This window comes from Odocoileus virginianus, chromosome 8 (assembly GCF_023699985.2).
Source record: "Odocoileus virginianus isolate 20LAN1187 ecotype Illinois chromosome 8, Ovbor_1.2, whole genome shotgun sequence".
NCBI lineage: Eukaryota > Metazoa > Chordata > Mammalia > Artiodactyla > Cervidae > Odocoileus > Odocoileus virginianus.
In genome coordinates, this window is record NC_069681.1 from 78,672,029 (window position 1) to 78,690,960 (window position 18,932).

An 18,932-nucleotide genomic window follows, 5' to 3' on the forward strand; every position below is an offset into this window, starting at 1 on the left:
AGGATAGAGCTGAAAGTTCCTACCCTCTAATCACACAGTTAGCTAGCTTCACTGGCAACCAGCCTGTCCTTAGTTGCTTTCCAAAGTCACCTCATTAGCATAACAAAAGACACTTTAATTTCTCTCTTCAGGGGAAACTTCAAGGGTTTTAGGAACTCTGTGCCAGGACAGGAACAAAACTCAAATATACATTTCTTATTATAAATCACAGTATCACAATAACCAATATCTATTGAGTATGTCTAGTGTTCAAGGCACCAGGATATTAGCTGGTTGATAGCACAATCTTTTGAGGTACTGCTGCTAATAATACTATTCTAATTTTAGAGGTAAAGAAACTGAAACATACTGATTTTGGGTAGCTTACTCAAGAGTGTCCCTCTGGTAAATGCTGCTGCTGCTGCTAAGTCGCTTCAGTCGTGTCCGACGCTGTGCGACCCCATAGACGGCAGCCCACCAGGCTCCCGGTCCCTGGGATTCTTCAGGCAAGAATACTGGAGTGGGTTGCCATTTCCTTCTCCAGTGCATGAAAATGAAAGTGAAAGCGAAGTCGCTTAGTCATGTCTGACTCTTAGCGACCCCATGGACTGCAGCCTACCAGGTTCCTCTGCCCATGGGATTTTCCAGGCAAGAGTACTGGAGTGGGGTGCCATCGCCTTCTCTTCTGGTAAATGACAAGAACTGAATTTGAAGTCAGGTAGTCTGAGTCCATAGTCTATGCTCATAGTCACTCCCCATACCCCCTGCCAACCACCGTGTGTGTTCCTGAGAATGTGCAGCACAGTGACTTGTGTCTATATATTTAAAACTCGAACCTGAACTCTGACAATGTCATGGTAGAGGTGAAATCCAAGTTCTATGAATGTGCAAAGGAAGGAGAGATAAAGAAATGATAGTTATGTGATGACTATTGATTGTAATATTATGGAAAATTGGTTTTATTTTTTTTAGTCTCTAAATAAACTCAGGTATTAACTGAATTTGTATTTTATAGTATTTATGTGTGGATACAAAAATATTATTACTGTGCCAGTTAAAAATAGATAGTCTAGTCTCTGAAGAAACTTTGAAAGAGTGTTCTTCAGAGCTACATGAGCTTATTAATAATAAATCATCTTGCTCCACTGTTAATTGTATTTTTCCCTAAATGACCTAATTTTTCCATTAATAAAATGACTGCATCTTCATTTTGATTTGTAATTAAAAATTCTGCAAGCGCTCTAAACTCCTCTTGAATCTACCAGATCTAGCCTAGTAAAAGCCATCTTCAATGACTTATGTGAATACCTGTCAGAATTAATTGGATTGTTACTGAAAGTTCATGAAATGCCATTCATTGCCTATTAAAATATTCATAATTTCAAGTTTACATCTTGATGACTCTTGTCTCCTCCTTCAAGTTATCTTTTTCCAGAGGTAACTCTTACCTCTCTGAATTCCTATGCCTCTTTCAGTAAGTGCTTCTGGCATTCATCATATCTTGTATTACATGTTCTCTGGCATTACATTGAGAGGCATTATGTCTTTCTATTTAGTTTGTCATCATCTTGAGTGTGAGGAAGTAAAAATATCTTCTATTTCTTAGCTATTTCCAATATAGTCAGCTTCTGCTAGCTTTGGCCATGTGGAAGTGTGAATGAATGAGTGCCATGAACCTGACTTGTCAGTGCTGGTCAGTGATCTGTTGATACTCTTAGGCTAAAATTCAGTTTGGTGGTTAGGCCCCTGGGCTGGAAATCAAGAGACTCAGATTTTATTTCCTATTTTCTATGACTTTTGATGGCTCATTTAAGCTCTCATTCCCTCCCCTGCACCAATAACTTGAGGTAAGAATCTCTGTCTAGACCAGTGGTTCTCAGCCTTGACTGCACCTTGAAACCACACAGTCATGGACTTCTACCTCCAGAGATTCTGATTTAGGGGTCTTGCCATTGGAGTTCTGGACAGCTCCCCAGATGATTCTGTTGAGAAGCTGAGGTGCAAAACTTGTTTAGAGAACTTCAGAAATGTTAATACATGCTGATACACTAGTGGAATGCTTGCCATCATCCCACATATGCTTTCTTCCAGGTTCTGCTGATTTGCCTGTTACATCTCTCTGAGTCCATCCATCTCCTCCTCCTCATTTCATATGGTACTGTCCAGCAATTTTTTTAAACTTCCTTTTATTCTTCTCAGATCCTTCTTTTGACACAAATGCAGCTTTCCTGAAGCAAATATAAACATATCCCTTTCATGCTAAAACTCCTCACTGTAGAGTTGAGTACTTGCTCCTTAGAATGTCGTACAAGTCCTACATAATATACGCCTGGCTGCCTCTCTAACCACACACACAAACAAATCCCCCCTTAAACACTGTCTCCATCTGTGATGTTCCATGTCTCTGTTCTTGTGTACCTGCTGTTCCAGCTATAGAGGGTGATACCCTCTTCCTCTTTCCCCAGCATTCACTCATTAATCACCTACTACTCTAAGACTTTTGGACTTCTATCAGCAGACATGGTCCTCCCTCTTCTATGTCACTTATATATTTTATACATACATCTTTATTCTTCTCATACTGTAATTATTTAAATGCATGTCTAAAGTTTGAGGATAGAAATAGTGTCTAATTTATCATGTTTTCTTAATGCAAAGCATGGAAACTTTAACAGAGTGGGAACTCAACAGAATTACTTGAATTAAGTTAATTTATATTAATAAGGAGTTTAGAATTTCTTAAAAACAAGTACAAATATACTTGGCTTTAAAAAAAAAGAAAGAGTCTACTCAACAGGAAGACTTCTCAGATCAAAATTTTGTAATTTATGTACATCTGATACATGCACTATAAGAAATTTGTAAAGTTAATTGAATTCCTATTTTTGCTTTTATAGAAACCCAAGTTATTAATTGAACAGATATTCATTTGATTTCATTGTATGTGCTATGACATTTGCTGCCCTCAAGGAACTCAGAGACACACAGACAGGTCCAAGAGAATTACAGTTGTAGAATGATGCAATGCTATGACAGAGGTAGGCACAGACTTACCTCTGGGGTCAGCCAACCTTGTCTCTATAATGGCTGAAAATTTACCCCTTTTTCTTTCTCACTCAAGAAAGCATAATCAAATACAAATCATATAAAAAGAATATTATAGGGACAATCTTGCATACACTCAAACTTTGACTTTTGATACACTGAAAAACAAGAGGGTTTTTCTAGGTGAATAATTCACAAACCTTGACACTTTAGCTATTATAGTAACACATTCCTTGTGACATATCCTATTAATAGAATTAACTGCAACATACAAGTTTATCGTGCTACCTATTTTGGGTGGGGGGAGGAGGGGAACCATTTCCTTAATGTATTTTTAATAATTTAGTCTTATAAAAATTTAGATTTAAGTATATACTCTTTTAGGAATATATCCATGCATATTGTAACCAAGGTCATTTAGTGCTGGCAAGAACTCAGATTTAACTGGTATCACCAATGTAAGATGAGTGAATAGTTATCAGTTTACTTCTTTGATGCCAATTCTATCTCCTCCCTTCAGTTCTTTTAGTCAATCTGACTTTCTGAGAAAGAGATCTCTCTACCATTAAATACATAAGACCTCTAATTTCAGACTCTAATTTCAGACCTCTAATTTCCTTTATCAACTTTGAACCTTAAGACATTTTGTTTTATTTCCCCAAAACAGTGTTAGTGATTGATGGGCCAAGATATGGTGATAATGTAACATATATATACTAAAATAAATGAAAATAGCTACATTACTCAGAACACGGAAGATTGGAATAAGCTGAGGTCCAGGTTCGATCCTTGGGTCGGAAAGATCCCCTGGAGAAGGAAATGGCAATCCTCTCCGGTATTCTTGCCTGGAGAATTCCACGGACAGGAGAACCTGGTAGGCTCAGTCCTTCGGTTGCAAATTTGGACATGACTGAGCAATTATCACTTTCACTTTCAAGGTCATTACACAGAGATGATTTCCCTTAATCTTAAGGTACATCTGGTGTGTCCTCTTGATTCTACCTGACCCTATTACAAATATTTCATTAGGCTGAAGGCAGTAACTCTACTTCATATTCTATAACCCTCTATAACCCTAAAATCTACACTGTGCTATACCACTAATTCTTTCTGCAACATCAATTGCTAGAAAGAACATATATATATGTGTGTGTGTGTATATATATATATAAAAGAACATATATATATATACATACATACATGTATATATGTATATATACATACACACACATATATATGCAAATATTTCCCATGCCTCTCTTGACCCATCTATGAAAACAGATTAAATTATTTGTTTTGACCAAAAACATTAGACAGACTGCTCAACCATCTTGTTGACACCAAAAACATTCTGAAAATAAAACGTTAGTTTGCATTTATAGGGTAAAAACCCAGTTTTCTTTTTTTACAGTAACAAATGTTTTAATGACATGTTCCTCATGATAATAGAATATAATCTTGAGATGAAGGACCATTTCTTTTATTTCTCAACCCTATGTGTTATCTTATTCAAAATACTTGGTGACTTTTTGGCAACATAGATAAGCACAGCAAAGGTCTACTATTACTGTTGTGAATCTAAAGGATTAGACTATGATTGGAATTCTGTAGGATATAATCTTAAAACAGATATTTTGTTGACTTGAGGTTTATTATTTGAAGTTCTGCATTACATTTATGTTTTCTTTTGTGCCTCATTTTCTCATTGTCATTCTGTCAATGCATTGAGCCCTGACTTGCACATATGTTTGGCGCCTACCTGAAAGCAGTGTTTTACGTGAGCCATCTTGGTATCAGACCTATAAAGCAGTATTTAATTACCATTTAGGGGGAAAATGGATATGTCAACTTATTTCATACCACAAATGTAAAATTGAATTTTAATACTTTAAGTCCAACTCAATATTTACTTTTAGATGAGAATTGACATTAAACCAGGTCCTAGGAGAGAAAGAAGAGTGAGCTATTACTTACCCATTTTTGACCAAGTGAATTTTGGCCCTCTTATGGCACTGAGTCCCAGTTTTTCTCCCTGAAGACCATGGTCTCCCTGTTACAGTCATTTGTAACTAGCATGTAGGACGGACAGTGAATAAGTCCAAAAGTCTCTTACCACAGGCCACGTGCGTTTCTGTTCAGTGCGTATTTAGCTCTGGGGATCACTCATTGCTGGCAATGAGTAAGCCCCCCACCCCTTCCTCACTTACTTAGCTCTTGCATTGTACCGGGCCTGTGCTAGGTGTGTGCCTGTGATAGTAAGCAAAAGAAGACAGGGCTCCTACTCTCAGGAAGCTTATAGTCAGGTGTGAAAAAGACATTAATCAAACAATCAGACAAGTAAGTAATGCATTGTGACAAGTCCTAAGAAAGTAAGTATTTGGTTCAATGATAACAATGCTATAAAATCTGACTTCACTTAGGAAGTCAGTTAACCACAAGGTTAAACAGAAATAGAAAACCAGGCAATTGAGACCAGAACTCTTTATCTCCACTCAGAAATCTTACTTTTATTATCAGGGTAATTGAAACAAAAGATTCTGAAGGGTCATTACTAAACTGAAAACTTGCCACAATATTTAGAGCCTGAGCTTCTTCACCCAAATGTGCTTGCCGACAAAAAGGAACAAAACTACAAAAATATAACAGATGACGTTCAAGCTTATGACACAGAGGTCACCCTTAGTTATCACATTTTTGTGTTTGCTCTTTAGATAAGGTCCAACCTGCCCAGTTCGTTTTCAGGCAACTTCTGTTCTAGCCCATGAACCCATGAACGCCACCGGGAGCAGCGGGATCTGCAGCACCCCAGTGCACTCTTGCTCAGCTGAAATCATCTTTAGTTCACTGGCTCCAGTCACACATGGCCTGCGGCTTAATTGCCATGGCTCTTCAGCAGCCTTTTAAATCACCTTCTACCCCAAAGTGATCTTTCAGTACTGCGGCACTGTGGAGTGATGCCATAGCCAATTCTGTGTTTTGCTGTTTTGTTAATTTTTCATTATTATTCAAGTTGGGTTTGCTTAAGGAAACACTGTGCCCGTGGTTTAGTTCACAAAAACAGGACCGAAGCCAGTGGATTGTTAGAACCCGAGTGCATCGAGGGCTAATGTTGCCAATGCATTTTCCTTTCCTTTGTACCCAGCCCTCTGGTGCCCGAGGCAGGTGGCAGAGGCCAGCAGTGACCAATCCTTTCAGAGATGCTTGAAAAGATTGAGCAGAGCTCAACAGGCCAGAAATAATAAAAGGCATAAGACCAAGACTCCTAAAAGAGGGAACGTTGCAGGTTTAGATGCGTCACTAGATGGCAGTGTTACTGAAGTTCCTTCTGAAGAGGCCATGCTTGGTATTATCATTGCTGTTTTCTTGAAAAGTCGGAGTAACAAATAATAGCTAGTATTTGTCGAAGTCTGATGTACCAAGTAACGCAGTAAATGCTATGTTCACATGAACATGACAATATAGGCAAAATGATGATCCTCTTTTCACAAATAAGAGAGTGGAGTTTTAAAATAGTTAAATAAGAGCAGTAGGAACCAGGAACCTAAGTATTTTTCAGAGTATATATAGTTTAGCTCCCAACTGCCTTATCCTGTAGGTGTTCATGAAGCTTTCAGCTTGAAGATGATGAAATCGAGGAGAAAAGGTGCTAGCTAGGTTTCTTGCTTGAGGTCACACAGCTGGAAAATGAACCAGGATCTGAACCAGGTTGGTCTAACTCTAGAACTTACACTCTTAAACATTCCCTCCTCCCTTTTGCTGGTGAAAGAAAAAGGTTAAATTTACACATTATTCTTTCTGCCCTGCCTGGGCATTAGATACTTTTAGAGTATAAATAACTTGTGAATCTCAATTTATTTTTGTGATGGTACTGGGGGAAATGATCAAAAAAAAGAAGGCTCTTATCCTAAAAATTAACTCACAACATTTCTTGAGGATTCAAGTCAATTTCCTCAGAATTTGAAAATAAAACCCTTCATACTTTAATAGAATGGCTTCAAAAAACTCATCTCCTCCATGAAAGAAGAACATACTGATCTTCCTTTCATTTCAAACTTGAAATTGGTAAGAAGCCTATGCCCTCTGTTCTTGTGCAAGTTTGTAAGCCCAAATCAAATTTCCCAGAATTGGGCAATGAAGAACTGCTGCTGCCATCCTGATGAAACCTTAAAGACTTCTGATCCTCTTTAACAACATACTGTTGGCCAGTGTTTAAAATTATTCATCATAACCTAATAATTATAAAGCCACACAGTCCATGCATTTTGGAGTTTTGTTTTTGTTTTTAGAGTCTCTCAGTGCAAGGTAGTTAACTGACATTTTGTTCAGTATGGTGAACACTTACAGGGCAATGCATTTATGGTAAGACAAGTTGCTTTTAGAATACAATATAAAAATATAATTTAATGTTTAAGATCTTGGAGAAAGGATTGAAAGAGGATGGTAAGGCAATAAAAGAAATTTACCCACTTTGATCCAGTAGGTGTCAATTTTAATAGAAACGCTTATGCTCATATTACAAATTTTACTTTTCTCAGATATTTCTTATTTAAGACAATTTTTTATTACTTTTTTTTTCTGGAGGGTTGATTCTTTTGTAGTACCTGCCTGCAGTCATCCCTCTGTTCCAGATAACTATTAAAAGAAGCAAAGAAACTAAATCCAAGAAACCACTTCAAAATATAGCCTTTACCAGTACCTAATTCAAGATATCTAGAGCCTTCCAGATTGTATAATAAATTAGCTCACACCACCTGCCAGATAAGAATGATGACCAAAGTTCTAGTCAACTAGATGACAAAGGGGAGGAATGATTCAAAACTTCTCACCACTTCTTTAAAATATCACTCCCTAACTGAGCCTTCTCCCAGTCTTTGAACCAAAGAGGATGGTTTAGTAGTAATTCGAAGTCATTAAAATTTGTTACTTCTTGGATTCCTTTTGTGTGACACTGTCTCACTAAAGCAATTCTCTAAATCTAGTTAATTTTGATCCAGCATAAAAATAAACTTAGAAGAGATGCTTCACTTAAAAGGGTTTATTTCTGAGCAACTGCGATGATGGAAGTGAGGTATTAGAAATTCTGAGATGAAGGAGAATGCTTTCCTTACACTAATAATAGTTTCTTGGAGAATCACTGGTTGCCTCTGAAAGCCTATTAGAAATAGCAGAGGAGTTGATAACTCTGGGAAGCCTGGTGTGCTGCAGCCCATCGGAGTCGCAAAGAGTCAGACATGAGAGACTGAACTGAACTGATAACTCTACTTAGGTTTTTCTCTTCTACCAGGATAGGCTCTGCATTTCTTTCTTTTTGGCATAAGGTGGATTTTTTGAAAACTTTAATTATAACACTTAATCAATAAGATGGTCAAATCAAAGAAGGGAGCTCCAGTCAAGGGCAAGAAAATACTTTTCCAAAGTATACATGATATATGGGTAATTTTTTTTCCATTTATTTTTATTAGTTGTAGGCTAATTACTTTACAATATTGTAGTGGTTTTTGCCATACCTTGACATGAATCAGCCATGGATTTACATGTGTTCCCCATCCTGATCCTCCCTCCCACCTCCCTCTCCACCCCATCCCTCTGGGTCATCCCAGTGCACCAGCCCCGAGCACTTGTCTCATGCATCCAACCTGGAGTGGCGATCTGTTGCACACTTGATAATATACATGTTTCAATGCTGTTCTCTCAGATCATCCCACCCTCACCTTCTCCCATAGAGTCTAAAAGTCTGTTCTATACATCTGTGTCTCTTTTTCTGTCTTGCATATAGGGTTACCGTTACCATCTTTCTAAATTCCATATATATGTATTAGTATACTGTAATGGTCTTTATCTTTCTGGCTTACTTCACTGTGTATAATGGGCTCCAGTTTCATCCATCTCATTAGAACTGATTCAAATGAATTCTTTTTAATGGCTGAGTAATATTCCATGGTGTATATATACCACAGCTTCCTTATCCATTCGTCTGCTGATGGGCATCTAGGTTGCTTCCATGTCCCGGCTATTATAAACAGTGCTGCGATGAACATTGGGGTACACATGTCTCTTTCAGATCTGGTTTCCTCGGTGTGTATGCCCAGGAGAGGGATTGCTGGGTCATATGGCAGTTCTATTTCCAGTTTTTTAAGGAGTCTCCACACTATTCTCCACAGTGGCTGTACTAGTTTGCATTCCCACCAACAGTGTAAGAGGGTTCCCTTTTCTCCACACCCTCTCCAGCATTTATTGCTTGTAGACTTTTGGATAGCAGCCATCCTGACTGGCGTATAATGGTACCTCATTGTGGTTTTGATTTGCATTTCTCTGATAATGAGTGATGTTGAGCATCTTTTCATGTGTTTGTTAGCCATCTGTATGTCTTCTTTGGAGAAATGTCTGTTTAGATCTTTGGCCCATTTTTTGATTGGGTCGTTTATTTTTCTGGCATTGAGCTGCAGGAGTTGCTTGTATGTTTTTGAGATTAATCCTTTGTCTGTTGCTTCATTTGCTATTCTTTTCTCCCATTCTGAAGGCTGTCTTTTCACCTTGCTTATAGTTTCCTTTGTTGTGCAAAATCTTTTAAGTTTCATTAGGTCCCATTTGTTTATTTTTTCTTTTATTTCCAATATTCTGAGAGGTGGGTCATAGAGGATCCTGCTGTGATTTATGTCGGAGAGTGTTTTGCCTATGTTCTCCTCTAGGAGTTTTATAGTTTCTGGTCTTATGTTTAGATCTTTAATCCATTTTGAGTTTATTTTTGTGTACGGTGTTAGAAAGTGTTCTAGTTTCATTCTTTTACAAGTGGTTGACCAGTTTTCCCAGCACCACTTGTTAAACAGGTTGTCTTTTTTCTATTGTATATTCTTGCCTCCTTTGTCGAAGATAAGGTGTCCATATGTATGTGGATTTATCTCTGGGCTTTCTATTTTGTTCCATTGATATATATTTCTGTCTTTGTGCCAGTACCATACTGTCTAATATGGGTAATTTTTAATTCAGTGATAGAGTGTAAGTTTCCTCCTCAGCTACCTTGGACATTAAGGCTCTGCGTCATTCTAATATGTACGAGCGAGCTCAGACGTTCAATCACATCTGACTTTGTAACCGCATAGACCATAGCCCGCCAGGCTCCTCTGTCCATGGAATTTTCCAGGCAAGAATACTGGAGTGTGTTACCATTTCCTACTCCAGGGGACCTTCCTAACCCTGGAATCGAATCTGTCTCCTGCATTGGCAGGCGTATTTTTTATCACTGTGCCACCTGGGAAGCCTTACTTCTAATATGTATAACCATAAGAAATATATAAGAAAAAGTGACCCTCTATATGTGACCCCTGTAAACCGAACTACTGGTAGAATAGCTTTGTGTGCAAAAAACAACAGATATTTGTTGCATGCAATAATTTTTCTTCTTGCTGAGGAGCAGTTCACAGGGTATATATGTGTATATGAATATTGTAGGTGTTTAGTAACTTCATGGACCATAACACTTTAGGAAAAAAGGATGATTTTGGGGGGTCATCTTCAGAAGGCTGTGACAAATAAATCTTGGAGAAAGCCAGAATACTTTTCTTCTTAAGTATCTCATTTATTGAATTTAGCTACTAGTTCTCTTCAAGAATGTTTGACAAGTGAGCCTGTGGCTAGAGTTTACTTGGGCTCCTTCACCAACTAGTTCTGGCCTAACCAGCTGCTCTTTTATCTGTTCCTTCCTTCCTGTCGTCTCTTCCAACTAACTGCTTCAAATGCAAATATATTACGTGTCTCCTTCTCTAAATACATGCTTCCTAAGCGCAAGTCCTACCTGTTTGGAGCCCTGTAGTAAACCACGGAAATGCCTCATACTCAAGGCTAGCCCCCAGCTTTCTTTGCACTTACTGCCTCTTAAAACGACACCCAATCTGTTAAGTATATGTGTCCATTTGCATGTTTGAAAAAGCTTAGTGAGTCATCTTGTCTTGGCAAGGTATAATTTTAATTTTTAAAAAGTATTTTATGAAATTATCTTTCATAGTGAAAAAATTTCAACAATATAGATGACCATAATGTGGAGAAGTACAAATTGACTAGTAATACTTCTAAATCAAAGCTAACAATTTTAGTTTGTAGCATTTCTGGTGATCACTTCTATTAATATCAGGTATATGCAAACATCTTGAAATCTTGTTTAAAAAATTCTCAGCAGCATCTCTTGTCTCACTGATGTGAAAGAAGAATTAGTTTTACTACCCCATCTCTTCTGCTTGCCCAGAATTTGATGGTTACAAGAGTTTTGATTCTTCTGGAGGTTTTCTTCAAAGTAATTCAGGTAAACCTCTCTTCCTTGACTGGATAACTTTCTTTGCTTGCAGATTGAAGGTGAAGATGTTTTTGATCCTTGTACTTCCTTCTAGTTTCTGACTATTTCTCTCCCACTCCAGTTTCTTCAAGCTATATTGTTATTTTCTTTGTTAAGACAGGCCAGATCTGATGGCTAGTCACTCAGGTTTTCTACCTTTTTTCTCTTGCTCTAGATTTTAGAAGATTTCTGAAAGGGCATTTCTCAGAGCTTCTACTGATTTTTTCATTTTGGAAATCACATTTTTTAGTTATCAAGAAATATCTTTTTCTATGACTGCTTCTTTTTCATGGCAGCCTATGGCTTGTTTTATGGTTTCAATATCTTTTCATATTTCTCTGAGGATATGGAAGAGAAATTTTGAAACTCTCTTCTATCCCTGAATTACAAGCTTTCTCTGAAGTTAGTTGTTCACTTATTCCTCTTTGTGTTTTTCATTTGCGTAAATTTATTCTCTCAAATATCTACTGATTACTTTTTTGCCTGAGCTTATTTGTGAACCCTGGCTCAGAGGATAAAGCATCTGCCTGCAATGCAGGAGACCTGGGTTCGATCCGTGGGTTGGGAAGATCCCCTGGAGAAGGAAATGGCAACCCACTCCAGTATCCTTGCCTGGAGAATCCCATGGAGAGAGGAGCCTGGCGGGCTACAGTCCACAGGGTCGCAAAGAGTTGGACACAACTGAGCGACTTCACTTTTCACTTTCCTATTTGTGAATCCTAAGTAACTTCTCTGAGATCTTTTTGTCTATGTTTTTGTCCTTCAAGACACAGGTCCCTTTTTCAAACATTGATTGTCTCTGCTGTGATGTTGTGCTTGCCTAAGTATCCAGTGATCTGACGTGGACTTCTTTGTATATTCTAGAAGCAATACTTGTATCCACACTGGTACTATGGATAAAGGTTCTAGGGAGGTCTGTTTTGGCTCCAATATGGAAGAACTTCCTCACTTGACCACAACAGACTGAGAAAAATGTGTTTACCTAACTTTGTTTACCTAGTTTTACATAAAACTAGATTAATTTGATTTATAACTTAGTCCTTTATTCTGAGCTCATGTCCTTTGTTTTTCTTGGTATTAGAATCTCCTTCCTTTTATGAATTATAGTGTTGGTGAAAACAGTCATCTTTTAAATGTCCTTTCTTGGCAAAATAAAGGGTGGAAACACATTGTTTGAAGTTTTATAGGCTTAGACATCCATGTAATGTGGAACTCTAGTTTTCCTAACTTCTAAATTATGTTCCAACTGTCAAAATATGTCAGGTTTTCAAGTTGTTTATCTTGTCAAAGGATAAGAAGGAAAAGTTCATTCGAATTAAATCAGAGGGTTATTTGTATATGTAGATTTTTACTGTCTGTATTATTTTGGATATTTTATCTTTTGTAAGAGGACACCGAGTGAATGAACTGATGTGATAGAATAAATTAGGAGACCTAGAATCAAATTCCCAACTGTGCAGCTAACTAGAGGTATTTGCTTATTATGGTTCTTAATTCTTATAGTTTAAAAATTAGGTAATGAGCAAGTAGTAAGACTCATTTTGGTAATAAAATTCAGTTTAATTTAAAATATATCTATAATATATATAGTTGAGTCACTTTTCTGTACACCTGAAACTGACACAACATTGTAAATCACTTAAAAAAAACAGGAAAAAATGTTGAAAACTATGTATAGATAGAATGTATGTATGTGTACATGCATATGTGTGATTATATGTGTCTATGTGTGTACATGTATACATATACATTTGTATACACACGTATACCTGTATGAATATACACATGTGTATATTGAATTTTGTGAGAAATTTATCATTTTTACTAGTAATAGAATAATTTTCAATCATTGTTTATAACTGAAAAGTTTATGGAAGATTTAAAAATCCAGGAGTGAGTTTTTAGCAGGGAAAGCTCCCAAACTTTGGAAATTTAATGAATATACACGAATACTGCCAATATTTGAAAAGTGAAAAGAAATTGAACTATATGGGATGACTGGAAATTTTTATGAACACCAATTTGCTGATGGGCTAATAAGCATTTACTTTGCTGATCTTGTAGTTAGCTACCTAATTACTCAATCTGGGCATGCAAATGCAACCGTTTGTGTATAAGTGTATGCAGGTACAAATCTGCGTTAGTAGTATTAGGATCTCACTTAAAACTTGGTCATGATCTTTCATTTCTTTATACTTGAAACGTCAAGATCCCAGTTTTCAAAAATAGTTCCTGAAACAAGAAGTGAGATCTGTATGGGCAAGATCATGTTTTTAGTGCAATTTCCCTCCCTAGATATCTATATTCAAATCTTCTAAAGCTATTGTCTTGCAACAAGATTTCTAACTAATTGATAATAGTTTTAAAAAATGATGTGTTACATTTTATTGCCCACATGAATTCTTAAGAATTTTGGGGATCTTAGAGACCCCAAATAAAAAATGTAAGAATATGATTAAATACAGTGAGGAAACCAATTTGACAATGCAGTTATACATGATTCAGTTCAGTTCAGTCACTCAGTTGTGTCTGACTCTTTGCGACTCCATGAACTGCAGCACACAAAGCCTCCCTGTCCATCACCAACTCCTGGAGTTTACTCAAACTCATGTCCATTGAGTTGGTGATGCCATCCAACCATCTTGTCCTCTGTCGTCCCCTTCTCCTCCTGCCCTCAATCTTTCCCAGCATCAGGGTCTTTACAAATGAGTCAGCTCTTCACATCAGATGGCCAAAGTATTGGACAATTATATGCATATAATTGGAGAAGGAAATGGCAACCCACTCCAGTACTCTTGCCTGGAAAATCCCATGGACAGAGGAGCATGGTAGGCTACAGTCTATGGGGTCTCAAAGAGTCGGACACGACTGATTGACTTCACTTCATTTCACTTCATATGCATATAATTACACGCAAATTAGATTTCTTAGATTTTTGTTGTTGTTGTAGTATGCTGTATTGTTAAGCTATATTATTTACAAGTCACTCAGTAGTCACTGTTTGGAAAGACTTTGAGGGGAAAGTAAAACGTATGCTTTAAGATTCAGCAGTTTTAATAATATCTAACTATTGTATGACTCGATGGACATGAGTTTGAGTAAACTCCGGGAGTTGGTGATGGACAGGGAGGCCTAGCGTGCTGCGATTCATGGGATCGCAAAGAGTCGGACACGACTGAGCGACTGAACTGAACTGAACTGAACTGTTGTATAGGACTTTGAAACTTAAAGAACATTTTCCCACATATATTACCTTGCTTGATCCTGTAATACTTCCACAGGCTAACCTTCATTTTAGAATTAAGAAAACTGAGGCTAACAAAATAAACTTAATGCCATGATTTCACAACTATTAATTCACATAGCAAGATTTTAAACATGGAATACTTTATATGATGACAGATTGTTATTACATTTATTGTGATGATCATTTTATAATGTATAAAGCATCGAATCCCTCTGCTGTTAACCTATTAATATAGTAAATCAATTATGCTTCCGTAAGAAATAAATGAATAAATAAGTTAATTGACTCTGGGCTTTTTCAGTAACACCACAATGCTTTAATTCTGTTGTTTGTTCTTGGTTTTGCATATTTATTTCTGCAACCCACTCCCTTCCTTAACGTTATAGAATTCTTGATCTCAAAGAGCATAATTTCCTTTTCAGCATTTTTCATGGTACTTAGCACAGTTTTGTACATAAAATTAGATACCTTCAAAATACCTGTTTATTGTTTATTACTGAGGAGGTAGAGTGCTGGTGGCTAAACAATGAAGTTCATTTTGTGAATTGATCTTAGGGAAGCTGGTGCTGGAGCTCAGCTTTCACCAGCTCTCAGCTCATGAGGCCTCATGCTCTCAGCCTCTGCATGTGAGGACAGTGTGAAAACCGTGCCCCAGGATGTGGTGAGGAAGAGCTGGTGGGGATAGCACAAGGTATGCATTTTGGCATTGCAGAATGTACTCAAGACATGACAAGTCCTTTTCATTTCTGTGTCAGGTACCCAGGTACCTCTAATTTATCAGACTGGCATGTTTTTCAAAGTAGAACTTATGGAAGTTATCGCAGTAAAAACTCCAGAGTAATCTCATATATAACAGATTTTCATTCACGAGTAAACATTCAATTCTATTGAAACAGGGGCCTGAGGCAGTTTCATTTCTCTAAAGAAATTCTTCATTCTTTGGAGATCAGCTCTGAAATTCCCATTTGGGCACTTTTACCTCAACATCTAATTTTCTTCTAAGATGCAAGATTGAGTAAATAGCTCAGGTTGTTTAAGAAACTATTTCTGGAGGGAATAAACATTCTCAGATCTTGCTAATAAAGCTATTTTCATTATATTCTGTGGACTTAACAGTTATGGCTTTACCACATGCATCTGCAGAGGGCAGTATATGGGAGCAGCCTAAGGATTCCGGCCCCAGATTCCCAATGTAAGCATGCTACTGGGATGGGGGAGACCTCAATTTCTGTACACACAAAATCGGGATTTTATGAGAACATCTGTCTCACCTTCTGGGATGCTTTGCTTAATCATTTGGGCACCCAAGAGAATTCCTACTGAAGGCAGGTGACAGGGTACAATGGGAATAGGGTCCTATCTTTAGGACCCTTTTGTTTTCTCTCCTGAGTATATCTCAAGGCTTCCAGGGGTGCTATTTGCTCCTCAATATCCACACTACTTGCCAGTGAGCTTAGTTGAAAGGATTTACAATGAGACAGTTTATTTATCCCATTGACACTACAGCAATATTATCTTTAGGTGACTGTCAATAAAGAAAGGTATAATGACAGCCGCAGTTACTGTGTTCTGACATGTTACATTCCAGACACTGTGGTAAGTTCTTGTTATTTAATTCTCACAGAAACCATAATGCAGGAAGGAAAACAGAAACTTCAAGGTTTGAGTAACTTGCCAGGAGTATCCACAAAGTATTGGCAGGATTTGTACTCACTCCTGATGCCAAGTCAATGCTCTAACCTCTAGGTCACACTGACCTGGAGTTTGGTTGAAAGCCTTCTTTGGGGAAAGAAATGTACTTATTTGGGGAAAAAAAAATCTGCTGTTAATATTGGGTAGCCTTTTCTATGACTATCTATGACCAACCTAGACAGCATACTAACTAGCAGAGACATTACTTTGCCGACGAAGGTCCGTCTGGTCAAAGCTAAGTCTCTTCCAGTAGTCATGTATGGATGTGAGAGTTGAACTATAAAGAAAGCTGAGCATCGAAGAATTGATGCTTTTGAACTGTGGTGTTGGAGAAGACTCTTGAGAGTCCCTTGGACTGCAAGGAGATCCAACCAGTCAGTCATAAAGGAAATCAGTCCTGAATATTTATTGGAAGGACTGAGGCTGAAGCTGAAACTCCAATACTTTGGTCACCTAATGTGAAGAACTGACTCATTGGAAGAGACCCTGATGCTGGGAAAGATTGAAGGCAGGAGCAGAAGGGGATAACAGAGGATGAGATGGTTGATGGCATCACCAACTCGATGGACATGAGTTTGAGCAAGGTCTGGGAGTTGGTGATGGATAGAGAAGCCTGGTGTGCTGCAGTCCATGGGGTCACAAAGAGTCAGACTCGACTGAGCAACTGAACTGAACTGAGCCTTTTCTATCTGATAGGTGTAGTTCAAATGGATAAACTTCAGAGAATGTTCAAAAAGGAAAGGGAAAGCATCTGGCTACTTTCAAAGATCTGAATAGACCAAGGTGCCTGGGTCCTCATGACTTCTGTGTCACCTCCCACTTCCTCACGACAGATCTCCACACCCTCTTCCTTTCTACTTCAGCAGCCTCTAATTGCTTCTGCTCATAGCTCTGTGGCTCTGCTGTATCACTCCTTCTTCCCAGAGTGCAGCCCTCCAGTTCTTTAGCATGAGAATTACTATCAATTCTTCAAAGTCCAGTTCTGACATCGCTGCTGGGGCAGTCTCCTCTGACCACTCCATGTAGATGAGAACCCTCTCTGCCCTCCACCTAGTGCTCTTTTCTATTTCTTATAGCCACACTTGTCATTGCATTTATCACACCGTGTTGTCATTTCTTCCTTGTCTATCTCTCATATCTCCCTAACTGTAAAAGAAAATGCACAGGAACTGTGCTAAGTGTTATTCACCTCTGTATCTTTGCTGCACAGCCTGCAAACAAAGGTGCTTAATGAATGTGGTAGAACTACTTGAAAACTTTTCCATACTAGAGGCGTGAGCTACTTCAATAGTATTTCAAGATGAATGAGGTTAGAATCTTGAAAGCAGTGCACTGTGCTTTTTTCTTCTTCAGTTGTAAGTGTATTAAGGATGAAAGATGTGTGTGTACTACTGCAAATGTTTCTGGAAATAGCCCAGAAAGGAAGAATAAGACACATAACCCACAGCTCACCATTACAGAGGCCTTTGGGTTGGGAATTAATTATATGAAAAGCAGCTGCATCAGATTGTTGCAAAAATCACCTGTTTCCTTCCATGTTGTCATTAAGAATTGTGGGTGTGTGGCTTTTATTTTTTATTTATTTATTTTTTTGCAACAGGCAAAGAATTTAATGCTACAAAATGATGTATGGTTTGTAGTTGCTTGAGCAGGTAAGCGTTGTTTGCCTCAACCACTGTGAACTTATTTGTTCATCAATCATTTTAACAGTGTACTACAAACAAGGAAATACGTGGTTTAAAAAAGAATAATACCTTGACAGAATCTGCCCAGAGCCTTCTGATGTTTGTAAACCTCTGACTGCCTAGTTTATAGACTAGCTTAAAGAGAAAGTTCACAGAATTCAATCATTTAAGACAAGGGATAGATATATATTTTTTAGTTTCATAAAATTCTCGCCAATAATTAAGACATTTTTATCTATCAGTTCAGTTCAGTTGCTCAGTCATGTCTGACTCTTTGTGACTCCATGGACTGCAGTACACTGGGTCTTCCTGTCCATCACCAACTCCCAGAGCTTGCTCAAACTCATGTCCATTGAGTCGGTGATGCCATCCAACCATCTCATCCTCTGTTTTCCCCTTCTGCTCCTGCCTACAATCTTTCCCAGCACTGGGGTCTTTTTCAGTGAGTCAGTTCTTAGCATCAGGTGGCCAAAGTATTGGAGCTTCAGCTTCAGCATCAGTCCTTCCAATAAATATTCAGGACTGATTTCCTTTAGGATTGACTGGTTTGATTTCCTTGCAGTCCAAGGAACTCTCAAGAGTCTTCTCCAACACCACAGTTCAAAAGCATCGATTCTTTGGTGCTCAGCTTTCTTTATGGTACAACTGTCACATCCATACATGACTACTGAAAAAACCATAGCTTTGACTAGACCGACCTTTGTCAGCAAAGTGATGACTCTGCTTTTTAATATGCTGTCTGGGTTGGTCATAGCTTTTCTTCCAAGGAACAAGCATCTTTTAATTTCTTGGCTGCAGTCACCATCTGCCGTGATTTTGGAGCCCAAGAAAATAAATAATCTTTCTCTATTAGCCCTTATCCTTTTTCCCAGGAGAGACAAGTGGAGCCGCAGGAAACCAGTTTGAATTTGCACCTATAGAGAAACAGTGAACTAACCAGCAAGTCTAGGTAGAGCTT

The 18,932-nt window shown here is 38.0% G+C and overlaps 1 protein-coding gene across 1 annotated transcript in view; it reads left to right on the top strand.

Moving 5' to 3' along the window:
* RFC3 (replication factor C subunit 3) overlaps positions 1–18,932 on the top strand; it is a 215,356-nt gene that overhangs the window by 160,816 nt on the left and 35,608 nt on the right. The window lies entirely within an intron of this gene.